This window comes from Uloborus diversus, chromosome 3 (assembly GCF_026930045.1).
Source record: "Uloborus diversus isolate 005 chromosome 3, Udiv.v.3.1, whole genome shotgun sequence".
Lineage (NCBI taxonomy): Eukaryota > Metazoa > Arthropoda > Arachnida > Araneae > Uloboridae > Uloborus > Uloborus diversus.
This window is the reverse complement of record NC_072733.1, coordinates 125,249,608-125,266,481: the sequence shown is the minus strand read 5'-3', so window position 1 is coordinate 125,266,481 and position 16,874 is coordinate 125,249,608. Positions and strand designations below refer to the sequence as shown.

At 31.1% G+C, this 16,874-nt stretch overlaps 1 protein-coding gene across 1 annotated transcript in view; it reads right to left on the bottom strand.

The window, feature by feature from the left end:
• The window catches only part of LOC129218081 (flavin-containing monooxygenase 5-like), a 40,907-nt gene extending 32,449 nt beyond the window's left edge, over positions 1-8,458 (bottom strand). Inside the window, exon 1 of the mRNA XM_054852278.1 lies at positions 8,333-8,458. The gene's annotated coding sequence lies outside the window, so the exon portion shown is untranslated. The remainder of the gene's footprint in view (positions 1-8,332) is intronic.
• Positions 8,459-16,874: the final 8,416 nt, after the last annotated feature.

Sequence of the window (16,874 nt, the reverse complement as noted above, 5' to 3'; positions counted from 1 at the left end):
CTTAATTATAATTAAATTGAAATATTGATTTGATTTCTTATTTCACCAGAAAAAAAAAACAATTAAAAAACTTTAGATATTTTTAATTTGTTTTCTAAGTATTTGGTAAGACAACTATCTTTTATTCGGAAAATCAGCTTATTATAGGAACAGGCCAGAAAAATTTTAGATGCACGTATGAGTTACTTGAAGGTTAAAGAGATCACTGTTTTTAATGGTCTCGGTTATATGGCGTTTTTTAATATTCTGTCAACAAGAGCGATATAACGAGGGGCTACTGTATTATTATTAATCATCTTTAACTTATTAAATAGAGTCAAATCTTGATAACTTGAATATTCCTTTATCTCGAATTTTCATCGTTTCCCATACTCTTGAGACTGTTGTGGAAACTTCCCCATAGCTCAACTACCAGTAACTCGTACGTTTTAGCTGGTCTTTTGGGCCTTCAAGTTATTATGAGTTGACTGAATATTATTTTTTCATAAGCATAATTTTTGAAAAAATAGCTGTTTATTGACTTTACATATTTATGAACACTTAGCATTAGAAGTTTTTTTTTCTGTTACAATAATCAAATGTTTTGTTATAGTAAGGTTGATGTTGTATGTCCCATAAGATGTAAGAAAACTAAGTTGCATTTCTATCAAGATTGCATTATTTGTAATGATCAGTTTTTACTGAAGTTAAGAAGGAAAGAAAAATTATCTCCTCAAAAAATGTGAGAGAGGCAAAATATTCTATTTTTCTGTAATGATTTGATATGACACCTCATTACCCTTCAAGTGCTACCTATTCTATTTTAAATTAGTGGTACCCACACGGCTTTGCCCTTAGTAGAAAATTAAAAGGTCTTTTGGCTCGCCTGCATATTTACAAAAAATGTATGGTGAATCTCTCCCCAATTGGCTGGCCCATGTTCCTCGTTATGATAACTTGGTAATTTACTCATCCATCTTATGATAATTTTGCTCGGGAAAATGTTCTTAAAATTGAAATAGAAAAAGAACAAAATCAAATTTTCGAAAAATCGCATTGAGGTGCACACTCCCATGCTACAAACTAACTTTGTTCAAATTTTATAAAAATCGGCCGAACGGTCTAGGTGCTATGCACGTCACAGAGATCCAGACAGAGCGACTTTCAGATGTATTATTACTAAAGATGTCATGTCATTTCAACTTAGGTTGGATCAAGCAATCATAAAATGTTGATGTGGTCTATGATGACTTGAACTTCTTTTATTAAAGTTATTAGCAATAATTGATTAAAGTTACTATTGAAGCATATATATTTAATGCAATTAATGTTATATATTAAATATAATTAAATGAACACGTGCTGAAAAATTACTTTACACATAAAGTTTGCCCAATTTTCTCAGCATCAACTTAGCAGTTTTTAGTTTTCAAGTTTAAATCAGTTTTTGACATCAAATTGGTTGAGAGTATTGCAAATAATATAACTTATACTTTCTGAAATAAAACCAAATGAAACATAAAAAACTACTTCACTTACCTTTTAATCAATTTGAAACATTGAAAACAATATTTTTATTATTGTTGCACACTTTAGAGAGGCTGGGAAAAAAAGATTTCAAGACAACGTATGATTTTTCATGAAAATTTTCTATCACAATCCACAGGGTTGGCAAGTTTTTGACAGGTGATGGTTTTATCCGGTTTTGTGTGTGTGATCGCGGGTTTTACTGTCGTGTCAAAAACCTTTTTTTGACATAATTGTCAAAAACTTTAATTCATGTCCAAAACATATCTGAATTTATTGACACACAAAATTACCTTAACAAGTGGTCCTTCATTCTATAAATTTTGATTTCAGACTCTGAAGAAAATTTCTGAACTGTTTTATATTTTTAGATGATGTGCTATATATATAATAGTTTTTACTTCAACAAGCTGCTTCTTTGAAAAAAAAAAAAGAGAGAGAGAGACTTTTTTCCGCCTGACTTCAATTTTGCTTTTAAAGCTTGTTTTGTCTTATTTAGAGACGTACCGAGTACTCGGTACTCGGTCAAATTTTGATCAGGCACTCGGCGAATACCAAGTACAGTGAAACCTGTGTAAGTTGACCACTTGCGATGCACTACTTTAGTGGTCAACTTATAGAGGTTGAATTATATAAGATCTAATTCTGTGCCTGAAAATAGCAGTCAACTTACAGGGGTGGTCAACTTTACAGGTTTTACTGTAGTTGTAAAAAATTTAGACATGGAAGTCCATACTACTATTGCAATGATTTCAAAATTCGTCACGTGTGTGTCGATGGTTCTTCTTAAAACATAATTGGAACTCGGTACCCGGCCGAGTACTCGGTCAAACTGCTACTCGGTACGTCTCTAGTCTTATTTGTGTCATTCAAAAAAAAGAAAATTTTAAGTTGCTCAAAAAAAACCTTAATTTGTCGAACAATGTTCTGAATTTTACCGAATGATAAAATACAAGCATGAGCACAAACATGTATCTAAACATCATTATTAATTAAAAAAAAAAAATCATAATAATAATAATTTTAATGTGCAGTCTCTAAATTTATCGAATCACAAGAAAATTGTCGACAATGAACATTTTTGGCAGGTTTGCAGCGTTTAAGCCAAGTTTAAAAATTCTTTAGCAAAAAAACTAAAATTGGGGGAAAAGTCTTTAGCAAAATGCTAAAATTCAGGCTTGACATCTTCGAAGAAATAAATGCACGTTATGTGATATCTTTTAAAAATTTGAAATGAAAAATTCAGAATTGTTCTTGATATTGAGGGAGCAAACTTTTTTTTTTCTGAAAACCCCCAATAATGTATTTATTGGGGGGACAAAATGCCCATTAAGACGAAATATTGTTCAACTTAATAACAGTTTATGCATGTTAGATATGATTTATAAATATGATTAAGTTCCATATCGCTTCCTCTCTCTGACTGTACACTTTTTCCCCCTTCTTTTTCTTGTTATATTGGAGCAAAAAAGCGAAAATGCTTTGTTCCATTTGTCGTAATTTGAATAGTATTTTCGCATTTTGCGAGAAATGCGACCGTAGCGGAAACCCTGCAGGTTTGTCACAGTGACCTGGACCTCCCACTGGGATGCCACAGCTTCAACAAGTGTTTTGAAACAATTAAGATTAAAATGGCAACAATTAAAGCCCTGTGTCTGTACATTGGCGCTTGGATTCGTAGTCGGTGAGGTATTGATGCGTAGGTTTAGAGGAAAGTTCTAAACCAGTTAAACAATATAGGATGTACACTGGTTTTTACGATATATGGCCCAGCCCTATCGGCCACTCTCTTAAACCTTTAATCCCCTTTTATTCGATTTTTTTTTAAATAATAAAATTTAATTCATTTTTTTTTTCTGTTTCAGACATATATAAATTGAAAGGAAAGAATCACTAAAAACCTAAAATTGAATACAACTTTTTCTTACCGTGGAATATTAGAAATAATCGATTGTGTGTATACGGAAGTCGTTTTTCTGCTCTTTTTATAATTAGACAGGTATATTGATAAATTTGATAGGCAATCAACAATATTGTACACACAAGAAATAATCATAATAAAACAAAATTAATTAATAATATACAATCAACAATTCATTAATTAAAAATAGACAAATTTAACTAAATTTTACCTAGATTAATTCTTTTCCTCACGTATTTTAATAAAAAGTTATCAAAAAAGTCTTCCGCTTGAAAGTTTTAAGCGGGTCTTTTATTAAACTTTATGTTGAGCTGATTTTTGGATGATAATCAATAATAAGAGGAATTCAAACAATTCCTTTTGTCAATTTAATACGACAATAAATTTCTATTTTGTCATGACAAAATGGGAGCTTTTATAATTTAGCTACAGAAAGATTATAAAAAAAAATTTGAGATCATGATTAAAGATAAGTGCAAAAAAAAGAAGAAGATGCATCGAATACATTCTGGCAATGCATTTTGCACGAATCCTTGTGAGACCCAGCCTGCTGAGTAAGATCAAAATCGCATAGTATTGTACGAATCGCGAAGAGATATAGTACTAAAGAAAATTTTTAATGGTCAACTGTTTTTGAATATTAGTTTAGTGAAGTGCTACTGACTTCCGGAACTAAATAATAAACTGATATTCGCGGGGAAGATGAAAGATTAATACACATAATACTTATTCAACTATCAAGAGCAAAGAGCTGAAAATACACTTCCGTAAACAAACAGTCAACATGGCGATGGCGTGGCTTTTCGCTTTTGGCTGTTGCCACTTTTTCGTGAACAAGCATCGTCGAAACCTCCCGCCTTTTACATTGTGCGCACGCGCAGTATCTGATTGCATGGTGAACAAAGTATCTATTTTTAAAAAGCATGAAAAACTTATAATATTATGTCTTTTGTGCTCTAATGATGAATGTTTTTCGTTTTTCAAAAATTCTGGGAGGATCCACAGAAGTTTGTCAGCAAAAAGTCGTTCAAGTTTCCTTTAATATTGATTTTCTTTGAGCTGGGTGTATCCGGGGGGGGGGGGGGAATCACTGCGCCATTAAAATTTTCAGAAGGGATTCTTTCGACATTTTTTTCGCTTCTTTGGGGGATCTCGCTTCTTCGGAAGTTCAGTAGTTTTACAAGGGAGTGTTCTTGTGCTCTGGGGGGAGGATCCCTTGCTTAAAAAAAGCATTTTTTGCAAAAAATATATTGTTTTACCGGCAGGATAGAAAAGTGATTTTTTTTTTCACTTGAATGTTCTGAGTACCGCACGCTCTTCGTGGAGAAAAGTGGTGGGGGGGGGGGGGAGCAATTTTTTGAAACTACGGTTTTGAATAAATATATTTATTTAAAAGGGAAAAAAATCAGATGATAACAATTCAAAAATAGCTCATTTGAAATGGAAACCCAATCTAAAAGTATAACTATATTAAAGAAAATTGTCCGAAAAACTGATGCGTAACACCTGCATTGCAGGCTCTCCCTTTCGAGTTTTATAGGCTGACGAGAACAATGTAAGTTATACTAGGAGGAAAGAAAACAGCAAAAATCACTCTCACATTCGTTTTCGAAAGCCGGGGGGGGGGGGGCTTATGACGGGCCTGCTGTTTTGTTTCTCAGTAGAAAACTATAAAGTCTTTCGAAAATGGTTGAATTCACTCCACAAATACCTGTACTATTTTTTAGAACGTTGAATTGCAATCATCATAGATTTAAAAAACCATGGGCGCCCATGAGGGGGAATGGGGGGCTCAAGCCCCCCCTTCTCCTTTAGAAATTAGAACTTTTTTGCTTTTAGTACTCTTTTCTTTACAAAAATGTAAAAACATTTCTTCTCCAGCCGTTAATGAATACGTTATTAAAAACGTCAAATTTTAATTACTCTAATAACTGAAAACGCGGTTCCCATGTGGAAAATATCTTGCGAAACCACAACGAAAATATCTGAGCCCCCCCCCCCCCTTCTTCAAATTTTGCATATGGGCGCCCATGTAAAAAGCTGTACATTACTAGAACTTTCCCTGCATAAAACCTGCTTTTAATTCTCCTTCGAAAAACCTGTACTGATGTCAGTAGGAAATTTTCTAAGTTCAAATTATTCTCCAGTGACTGCATCTACCTGTCAAATCCCTGTGTTGTTTTATGCAAAGTTAAATTACCCTCCTAAAACCTGTTTATTACCTGCATTGTTCCTGCATTAAACCTGTATCCAAGTTTTCCCTTTGAAAAACCTGCATTAACCTTCCTAAAACCTGTAGTTCAATGCAGGTTTTATGCTGACATTTTTTCCTGGGTGGCTAAGTATTTCATTCTTTACCGTGCAAATATTGCTTTAACATCTGCTAAATATGTATGTATGTCTCATACTTGATGTTATCCCCCTTCATTTAGAATGTTTTCCTGTCATTTTTAATATGTCAGTCTTATAATTGGATTTAAGTTTTTGAAATATTTTGAACATCTGAAAGTAGATTTACATTACAATTGTGCATGTTGCATTTCTCCATTCCCATTCTCTTTAAATTTTCGTAATGATTGAACATCTGAAGAAGATTTACATTACCAAAATGCATGTTGCATTTGTCTTTTCCCATTCTCTTTAAATTTTCAGAATGATTTTTTTTAATGAATCTTAAACAGTTAACCTCATTATGAATTCGTTTTTAACGGATGGTATAGACTTTTTTCTTGCGTTTTCTCTAACTTCAGTTTAAGGAATATAAAAACTGATATTTTTCTTCGTTAAGAATTGGAGCCCTGGTTTGACATCTGTTAAAAATGCTGCGAGAGATATCTTCTTCCATTTATGTATAGAGGAGAGCAAAATGGCTATTAGTCTACAAAAAATCATTAAAGTTAATACAGTGAAACGTGTGTAAGTTGACCACTTGCGGTTCACTACTTTAGTGGTCAGCTTTAGCAGGTGGTCAACTTATAGAGGTTGAATTATATGACACAGATCTAATTTTGTGCCTGATAATAGCGGTCAACTTAGACAGGTGGTCAACTTACAAGGGTGGTCAACTTTACAGGTTTTACTGTTGTTTTATGCTGTTTTTGTAGTGTGTAGTATAAGGAAGATTACATATCACTCAATCCATTTGGGCGGGTGTGACATTTTACGTGCACTTTCGCACTTTATTCCCTGAATTTTAAAATTTGTCTTTTAATTTTCATATATTTGAATGTAAGGAATCATTATTTACATTAATATGAAGCATGAAAATTTAAAAATAATTTTCCACTAAAAACCGAATGATTTCTACTCATTGCGGGTGTGACTGTACGGTCACGTGCATAACATTTACAAATAATAATTTTTGAAGCAAAAAAAAATATGTGAGACTTCATACTTTATATAATGATACATAATGGTTTCTTCTGCTAATTATTAATATATTTATTATTAATAAATATATAAAAATCAAAGCTGAAGCATAAAAAGCAAACGTATGCGCAAAAACGTAACACGGAACCAAATGGACTGAACAAGCATATCTTCGTCCAAACCACACAATTGTAGAGTAAAATTCTTTGAAAAAGAACAAAACAAGATAATAACCTCCTAACCACCTTGCTCAATAATCTACTAAATACGAGTAGATTATTCAGTAATGACCTGACGAGGTGCGCCCCCCCCCCCCTTTTTTTGATGTAAGATAGCAAAAGCTCGCTTGACCGTGTTTTTACTGTCATCAACAAGCAGTTTGTTATTGACAGACAAAAACGTAGGAAAAATTATTACAGAATAGTCTTGTCAAAATTTACTGTTCTTATTTTACTGTAAATTTTGTTTCTCCATTGTAGTTTTTTTTCATTGTAGTACAATGAAATGAAAAAAAAAAAAGGTGTCAATTGATCTAGAAAGCCTGATGCAGTAGTTGTCGAATTCAAAAAGGAAAATGTTGTTGTGTACAGTCATTAAACACAGAGTTATGGTCAAAGGCGAAATATTTCAGAGTTATAAGTAAATTATCAGTACAATAACAATTATTTAAACGTTTATTTAACTCAACTATTACTTCTTTTACTACTACTAAACTATTATTTTAATTCTACTGAAATGTTCATTAGCTAAAAACATCTAACGATGATATTTTTTCATTCCAAATTTAGAACTCAAAACCGTTTGAACTCAAGAAAGCAGTTACAAAAAAAAAAAACTTTTTCTTCAAAGTTTGCTCATTTTCACAGTTTTAGAAAATATCGTCAATGTATTTTGTTGCTAAGTTGGAATTATTTTTAGCATCTGCGATTAAAATAACTCCTATTTCTTCATTACGTTAAAAACATAGACAATATTTTTACTTTAAATTTTGTAGCATAAAACTAATTTTATTCATGAGGTAATAAATTTCGTTTTGAGCATTCATTTAACTTTTTCGTTATTTTGTCGACAGTTTTTTTTCTTTGTTGCTTAAGTACGATATATTTTTTATTTTTTATTATTGACATCAAACCCATATTGTCTGTTATTTCTTTGCTACATTTTTCTTAGCAATACCAATAATCCCCCCCCCTGACTTTAAAATGTAAGAATCATTCTAACACGTGTTAATATATATCTCTGGACTAGAACAAACATTCAAATTTTTAGATAAAAAATCATCGCCAACGGTAAAACTTGTTTTGTATTTCATAGCATTAAAAAAAAAAAAAAATGGCAGCGGCAATTTCCTTCCTAAATCAGGAATTTCAAATCATTTATGAAGTGCATTAAAATTTGGATGCCATTTTAAATTAAATTTTTAATTTACGTTACATAACAGTTCTTCATGAAGTATAATTTAAGCAACACTTTTAGCAACGAAATACTTAAATTTGTTGCGTTTTTTCACCGATATATTTTGTTTAAAGCACTTACCAATAATGTGCCGGAAAAAGGATTAGTCCGCTCTCAGCATCTCACGGAAGAGCTCCAGTCGGTAAGGAGCAAATAGCTCGGACTGAGGGAAAGTTGTCCTTCATGGCCCGATAATAGTTCATGTTCAGTCAGCCAAGGTGCGTGAATGCAATGTAAAGCAGGCTAGAACCCGTTTGGCCAGTCGAATTTCTTAATTCTCAATTGGAAGATGCAAATGCTAGAATGTTTCTATTTTTTCCTCACAGCCTCTTGATTTGCTGCGGTCATATAAACTATTCGTAATGTCATTAGAGAGGGATTTTACCAAAACCTTTGATCGAATAGGGAAACGAAAGACTAAATAGCTTTTTTCATCTTGTTTTCAAACCGGAATGTCATGCAAGATATTTTGCAATTGTGCAATAAAAAGAATTTCAAGAGACCAGTAGCAGGCCATATTTCTAATAATTAGACGCTGTAGAGAATCTATGTAAAAAGCCTTCAATGTAACGTGAAGGGGGAAGGGGGCATCCTTAATTTTTAAATACTAGGTCTCTCAGGTGATGCTACTTATAAAGGCTGTACCTAAAAATAAGAGTGCAAATTTTTGTTTTCTAATTAGTTAATAAAATGGATTTTAGGATAAATTAATGGAAGATCATATTTTTATCAATTATAACCTGCACATTTTCTGACTATCGAAATCCTCAATATAACAATTATTTCAACAAAAGAAGAAAAAAACAGGAAATATTAATATTTTTGATTATCAGTCAGAGGAGATGATATCTTATATGTACACCTCTGCATCTGAAAATAAGGAGAGGAAGAAAATTTTCAAATTATGTAAGAAAGTCTTTTATGATTTAAAATTGGAAGGCAACACTTCTATTAACTCAAGGTGTTAGATAATCTTAGTGACAAAATCCTCATTTTAAGGAAGAAAATCAAGAAAATAATTTTCAAGACGAGAGGAAAAATTAGTACTAAATGCTACTCGGGTAGACGGGGTACAATGAAACACTCTTTGATATTTACATAAACTTCGTTATCAGTAGGAAACTCTTACCAACTGAGCTACTATATCTCCAGCTTGAGATGCTACACACTACATAAAGCAATGCGTCATAAAGGAACAAAATAGATTAAAACCAATACCTTTTTGCGATTTACCATGCTAAAATTAATGTCTTGTTTCCTGATCAGAATTTGACTGAAGAATTCATTAAAACATTATTTTTTCGGGATTCGAATTCACGATCTTCCCAATTTTTGCCCGACGCTTTAACCAGCGGAGCCTACGGGTCTTCATTTTGGGCCGCTACGAGTTTCAGCAATGCGTGATTAAAAAAAAAAAAAAAATCGGCGGTCGGATTATCCGCAACTTGGATTATCCGCGGGTCTTTTCACTTTTTTTAAAACGGTCATTAAATGTTTTTAAAACTATGATAGTGTTATTATTCGTTTTTAGCTTTTACATGTGTATGTTTTTTACATTCAATGTTAGTAGATGGAATATAGCAATGTTTTTAGCTACAATTTAAATGTAGTCGTGAGTGTTATTCACATTTTTAACAATAGTAATATTGTATACAGTAATATCGTTTTTAAACAATTATTCTTATTATCCAAGGTTTTCGCTTATCCACGGTTACCGTACCACACTATTCCGTGGATAATTGGGAGTTTGCTGTAAATCGTTTTTTTTTCCCGCCAAGGCTACCAAAATGTATTTTCTCTATATTTTTTGCCTAACGCTGAAAAAAGCCTTTAAAACTATTCCTTACTTATGCAGTTTGATAAAGTATTGAGAAAATTGGGGCATTCTCGCAAAAAAAAAAAAAAAAAAAAAAACCAGCACATTTGAGAAATAATATATAACCGTTACAGCTTAGATGGCAGCGCGTGTTGTTCTTTTCAATCGAACGGTTAAAATACAAAACCGGTTGTGCCGAGTCCGTTTTTCAAGTGTACTTTTTGGAACGTAGCCGAAATGTGAATTGTCTATTTATTTTTTGCTCAAAACGGAGAAAATTAAATTAAATGTGCTTATCTATGAAAATATAATTTTTTTTGTATTCTAATATTCCATTTGGAGTAGCAAGTTTTTGTTTTTACTGAAGGTAAAGATCTGTTATTAGAAAAATCTACATTTCAGCAAACAAAGTAAACAATTTTTCTCTACAAAAAGTACTCTTTAAGTCTAAAATTTTTAAGCTAGTGCTTCTCTTCATGTTTACATTACGATTCGTTTTCTGAGTGGAGCCAAAGCTTGAAAAAATTGTTCGATTAATAGTCAATTCAACTGAATAAAAACTGTAGGCTGCATCAAAGAGTCAAAAAAGTAAAGAGCATCCCTGCTGCATTAAATCTAACTCCTTTGGTGTTATGAAAATAAAGCTGTGTTCAAAATTGCTCTAACAGCAGACTGACCAGGCAGGGGTTGAATTATTCACCATACGGTTGACAACAGGACATTTAACTACTGAGCTAAGTGACTCTCCATATCAACAATGCAAGATAAATTTAACACTATTTTCGAAAAAATCCGTCTGATGTTTTAAGCTTCATTAAAAAAAAAATGTGAATTTTCTCTTTTTTTTTCACCAGAAGCGGCTGAAACGGCGGAAAAAATCCTTAATATGATACTTGACTTTTGAAGTTTGCTGAGTTATTAAAGATGCTATTGGCGTTGTCACAAAAAAAAAAAAAAAAAAAAAAAAATTGGCGTTGTCACAAAAAAAAAAAAAAAAAAAAAAAAAAAAACAAGCTTGAGAAATGTTTTTATGATTTCTTGTTTAAATACTGTTTTTCATATTTTGTCTCCTCCTTAACATATTTTTCTCGTGAATGTAACTTTAGATTACTTTTGCATAAAGTTTTACACAATCAAATCATTTTAAATTTTTCATGTCTTGCGACCAGTTAACGTGGTTCGGCACACATTTAGTAAGTTTGGTGAATTGTCAGCCACTGACATTGATGAACCTCATTTTTTTAATAAACTGTTTTTAAAGTGAAAAGGAATAGGCACTTCTATGACAATAAACAAAATACTCAGACTTTAAAAAAAAATTCTGCTTTTCTACTCTATTTTGCTTAAGTACTAGAGGTTTTAAACAACGTTTGCATTGTAAGCATTGGAAGGAAGATTTTCTATTAATACGGCTATTTATAGGAATTGGAGAAAGCAATAACAATTCTAATGCCATACTCTTCATACATGTTTAACACCAGTCATTTTCACTCATAATCATGTTAGGGTAAATAGCAAGTTATGGACAGGGTTTTTTTTTTTTTGAACTGGAATTGTTATTGAACTTATGTTGCGGTTCTAGTTCATGTGAAAAAAAGTAATTCTGTTGGTGTTAGAACTTAGAAATTATATTTTTTATAGCTGTAACATTTTCATCAATTTTCAACTATGATTTAAAAATAAATATATTTGACAAAATTAGAACACCCTGCTTTGATCAGTTATAGTCATACGTGCTTAGTTATGGTCATACTAAAAACTGTTAATGGTCATGCTAGCTGAAATAAACTATTTTCAGAAAATGCACAATATATATATATATATATATATATATATATATATATATATATATATATATGGGTCAATCCATTTGAAATCAGAAAAAAAGAATAAAATTTGTTGCTCAATATTTTTGATTTTCCTAATTTTTTACCAGTTATTTCTCACTACTAAGTGAGTTCAAAAGTGTTGAGAAAAATTTTTTTAGGCTCATACTTTTTTTACGCGCTATTTTAAGTTTGCTTAGTAGCCGTTTTTTGGACCAAAAACAAGTTTTACGTAAATGCATCTAACTCGGTTAATTTTACAGCTATCAAGACAAAATAAAATCTTACATCATCAGAATGATGCCTTAGATATGGTTTGCTTGCAAAATGTTATTTAAATGGTGAGAAAGGAGAAGAAAAAAAATCACAACTACAAACCGAAAATTAGCATAAAAAACGAGGTTTTAGTGCTGCAAAATTAATGAAAGGAGGTGAGTCTAAGCTCTAATTTTATTTTTTTGTGTAGATATAATATAGGACTACTTGTAGAAATTTTAAGCTTGAGAACTTTGTCCTTTTTTTTTTGTACAATTTTTCAAAAATTGCGAAAATTGTATTTTGGCAAAGTTTAAAGTAAAAGATCGCAAAAGGGACTGAGTGAAAAATTATGTAATTGATACAGGTAACACTTTTTCATGACATGAGTGGTCAAATATTGCATTTTACATATACATAACATTTAGCGTCATTAATGGTAATAATGCATATTTTAACTCAATATCACTGGATCTGAGTGTTACAAAAATAGATTACGTGTTGATTTAATCAGTCAATATGTTAAATTTATAACTTTCTGAAAGTATTGAAAATGTTGAAATTTCGGTGCTCAGTTCCTCTCCCTCTCTCTCTCTTTTTGTGCTTTTTGTCACAAAAACATTCTCAGTCATTAAGAAGTTATCTCGAATATAACATTATTTATATTAATTGGGTGACATTTTGCAATAAAAATATAAAAATACTTTTTGAAATAAAAAGCTGAAAAATATGCTGAATATAAAACTTTATATACAACACTGCTATTTGTATACTCAGAAAAGAACTTACAGCATCTGAGATCAATTTTAATTTCAAATACACCAAACACTTAAATTAACAGTAACTCACAGCCTCTCTCCCCCCCCCCAAAAATGTTTTAATTCAAAAAAAAAAAAAAAAAAAATTCTTTACCGTAGCAAATATAGATAAGCTCTTGTCACAGGCTATAAATTAAAATGGGAGACAATAATCAACTATTTGTTAAAGTCAACTGACCTGGCACAATAATTAAATTATCTCTTACATTCAAGACTGAACAATTATTTTATTATTTTTTTTTATTTAGCACAAATTTCTGTTGCCAGAATTTAATTTATTGAATCACAGAAAGATAAACAATATGGTTTTTTTAAAACATAATGTTTCCCGTTCTATTATTATATATATTATTTACAAAGCTCGTCCATCTTATTTCATTTATTTGTTTATTTTTTGTACATATTTCTATTGAATGAATTTAATTTATTAAATGAAAGGAACTTTTGTTGCTGTTAAATGTTTGGAAAGTAGAGTTTTTCTGGGAATTAATGTTAAACTTTGTGTAAGTGTAATCCAATATTTAACCAACGTTGATGCACTGTAACTCTAGTACCAGTTGAGTCTCAGTCATCAAATTGTTATCTTATTTTCATGTCATAAAAAGATGTTACCTGTATCAATTTCATAATTTTTCACTCAGTCCCTTTGGACATTTTTTACTTTAAACTTTGCCAAAATACGATTTTTGCCATTTTTGAAAAATTGTACAAAAAAGAAGGTCAAAGTTCTCAAGCTTAAAATTTTTACAACAAGTAGTCCTATATTATATCTACACAAGAAAATAAAATTAGAGCTGAGACTCACCCCTTTTTACTAATTTTGCAGCACTAAAACCTCGTATTTTATGCAAATGATCAGTTTGTAGTTGTGATTTTTTTTCTTCCCCTTTCTTACCATTTATAAATAATATTTTGCAAGTAAATCACATCTAAAACATCATTCTGATGATGTAGAATTTTATTTTGTCTTGATAGCTGTAAAATTAACCGAGTTAGATGCATTTACGTAAAACTTGTTTTTGGTCCAAAAACGGCTAATTAGCAAACTTAAAATAGCGCGTAAAAAAGTATGAGCCTAAAAAAATTTTCCCCAACACTTTTGAATTCATTTAGTAGTGAGAAATAACTAGTAAAAAAAATGAGGAAAATCAAAAATGTCGGGCAACACGGCCTGGGTGATTTCTAATGGATTGACCCATATATATTCGAGTAGCAAAAAAATTAAAAACAGATAAGTGACAAATCGCGTTTGAAAGGTTTGCTGAAGAACAAGAACAAATAAATAAATAAAATAAAGATAACTAATCTACTGTTGTATTTTTATTTATCGTCTGTCAAATTTAGCTTTTGTTTTATCATCAATTCTAAATAAACATTTTGCGTAAAAGGAAAAGAAAAAAAAAAAATCACCGTCATCTGTACCCATAATTGAAATACTTAATTTTACTTGACTAGTTATGGGCACATCAGCTGAAAAGGATCTTAAGTATATTAATTAATGACTCAAACGTACCTATATGACAGAAAAAAACTATGGAAGGAGTACGTACCTATAAAACTGAAATCTGATAAGAAACAGCAATGTTAGGTCCTGAAAAGAAAAACACTATAAAAACTTAAATGCAAAGAAAATTGCCTTTCTCTCCTTTTGACCATTTTTTTCCAAACATGGATAAATTTATGTTTGGAAAAAATCTGATGCGGGCGTAATTGGAAGATGCTATTTTAAGAATCCAATGATGATGTTTCTGAAATATCGGTTACAAATTTTACATTGACAATACAAGATAAACCTCCCACACACACACATTACTGGTTGGGTGCCAATAATTAGTCATTTATCCTATCTGAAGTATCGTAATATGAAACTAGCGAATTATCATGTTTTTTCAAAGTAGAGGAATGTAGGGCAAAGTGAAATAGCGAGCAAAGTGAAAAGGTTAAATATTTTACTCTGTTTGTGCAACTCCTCTTTGAAAATATTTTAACTGTGTATTTAAACATTTTGTTGATTCCAGTCAAAAAGCTTTACATTGAAGATCAAAGTTCATGATTATACAAGCTATTTTCAAACTTTGATACTGGTATTGTGATACTATGTAGTATTTCTAAAATAACTTTTGTGTTTATAAAATGAAAGTGTTCTTGTAATTAACATTTTAAATATATTTATTGAGACCCCCGACATTCAGTGCAATAGACAGTATCATAATTATGTAGACAATAGGATGGAAACAGCTGTACGTATTTTATCTTGACAGTTAACACGGATGTATTTGTCTTTATATTGCTGAAAAAAATATGGAATGCAAATCGAACTACTAAGTTTTAAGCTTTAAACTATTGCTCAACTTAAATAAAAATGCATTGCTTAATACCAGGGAGACTAAAAAAAAGTATTGTTAAAGTGTTAGATTTATTTCCTAATTCTCATTTAATTCATATGCCCAGATGTCAATTAATTTTCTTTATAGTTACGATACCTTGGGAAAGAACTTTCCAGAAAGCGACCTCACATTTGCCGAAATGAAATATATCCCGATTTCTTCACTGATTCAAAACAAGTCAAGGCTTTTATGTGCAGACAAGGTTAGAATTGCTTGAACTTCTTACTCTGGTAGTTGCTCTTGTTCATTTCTAGAATCTCCTCGTGCAGAATTTTTGCTGTAAACTAGCTTTAGAAGATAAAAGCAGTATACAAAAAGAAAAAACATAGATCTGTCGCAAGCAGGTCAATAACAACAAAACCTTGGTTTTTTTTCTCCCTTCATAAGATGATCTTTTAAACTTGAATTGCCTTATTAATTTTGTTGGACTTGTTCAACTCAGGTACCTCTTCTTTGTTTTTTTTTCTTTTTCAAAAAAATAACTAATTTTCCTTTTGCTGGGTTCAAGGTTTTTATCCGAAAACCTTGAGAGCTCCATCAAGCAACGATCTAATACAATTTTATAAGTATGCGTGAGAGTTTTTAAAAGGACAATTTATGTATAGTTCATTATCTCTAAAGATATAAGTGAGCCTCATTTTATAAACTTCAATGTCAAATATTTTGTAATAATTAAGTTTAAAATATCAGCAGTACGTATTCCTAGATAATAGAGCATTTTTGAACTTTGGTACATAAATTATGCTTCAGAACAGTATGAATTGTGCATCGAAGTGAACTTTTGAACTTTTTCATATTAGATTTAAAAGTATTTTTGCCCAAATTCACTGAGGTAAATTTTGAAAATATTTTAATGTTCATGAATATTGTACGAGATGAAAGCTACTAAAAAGTTGTACAGTCATCAGAGCACCTCTGAAGGGTGAAGCGATAACTCTAAACCTGGGAAAAAATCGGCGCAGAGTACAAAAGTAATCTTTTGAACATAGTACCACGAGGACAATTTTTTTTTTTTTCAACTTTCAATTCATTTCTTCCGGTGCCCCCAAGCCTCTTAAAAATTAGTCAAAAATCGATATTTATGCTACTTTAGAATTAAGAATTATAAACAACTATTGAATTGAAGAATCGTGAAGCGATATTAGTGTTAGAAATAGACTGATTGTGAACAATTTTAATAAAATGGACAATCATCTAATATTCAGCATTCCGGATTTTTTTAAAATCATATTTCGCACTGCAGAACAATCTTCATTCTCTGACTGAGGATGTTTCCAAGTCTCAACATTTAATAAACACAACTACTTGCATTGCTACACAGAAATTATAAAATGTGATTCTTTCAAATCCTTTTTGGTTAATTAATAAACAGTTTAGTGGGTGGTAATAATGAGAAAACTAGGGAAATATTCTGTTGGTTGAGTTTCCTGTTTCATGCTTGCTTTGAAGGAATTATGACGCTATTTGTGTTTACAATAGTATTTATTTCAGCGCATTTCTAAAATTGTGAAATTTAGTTAA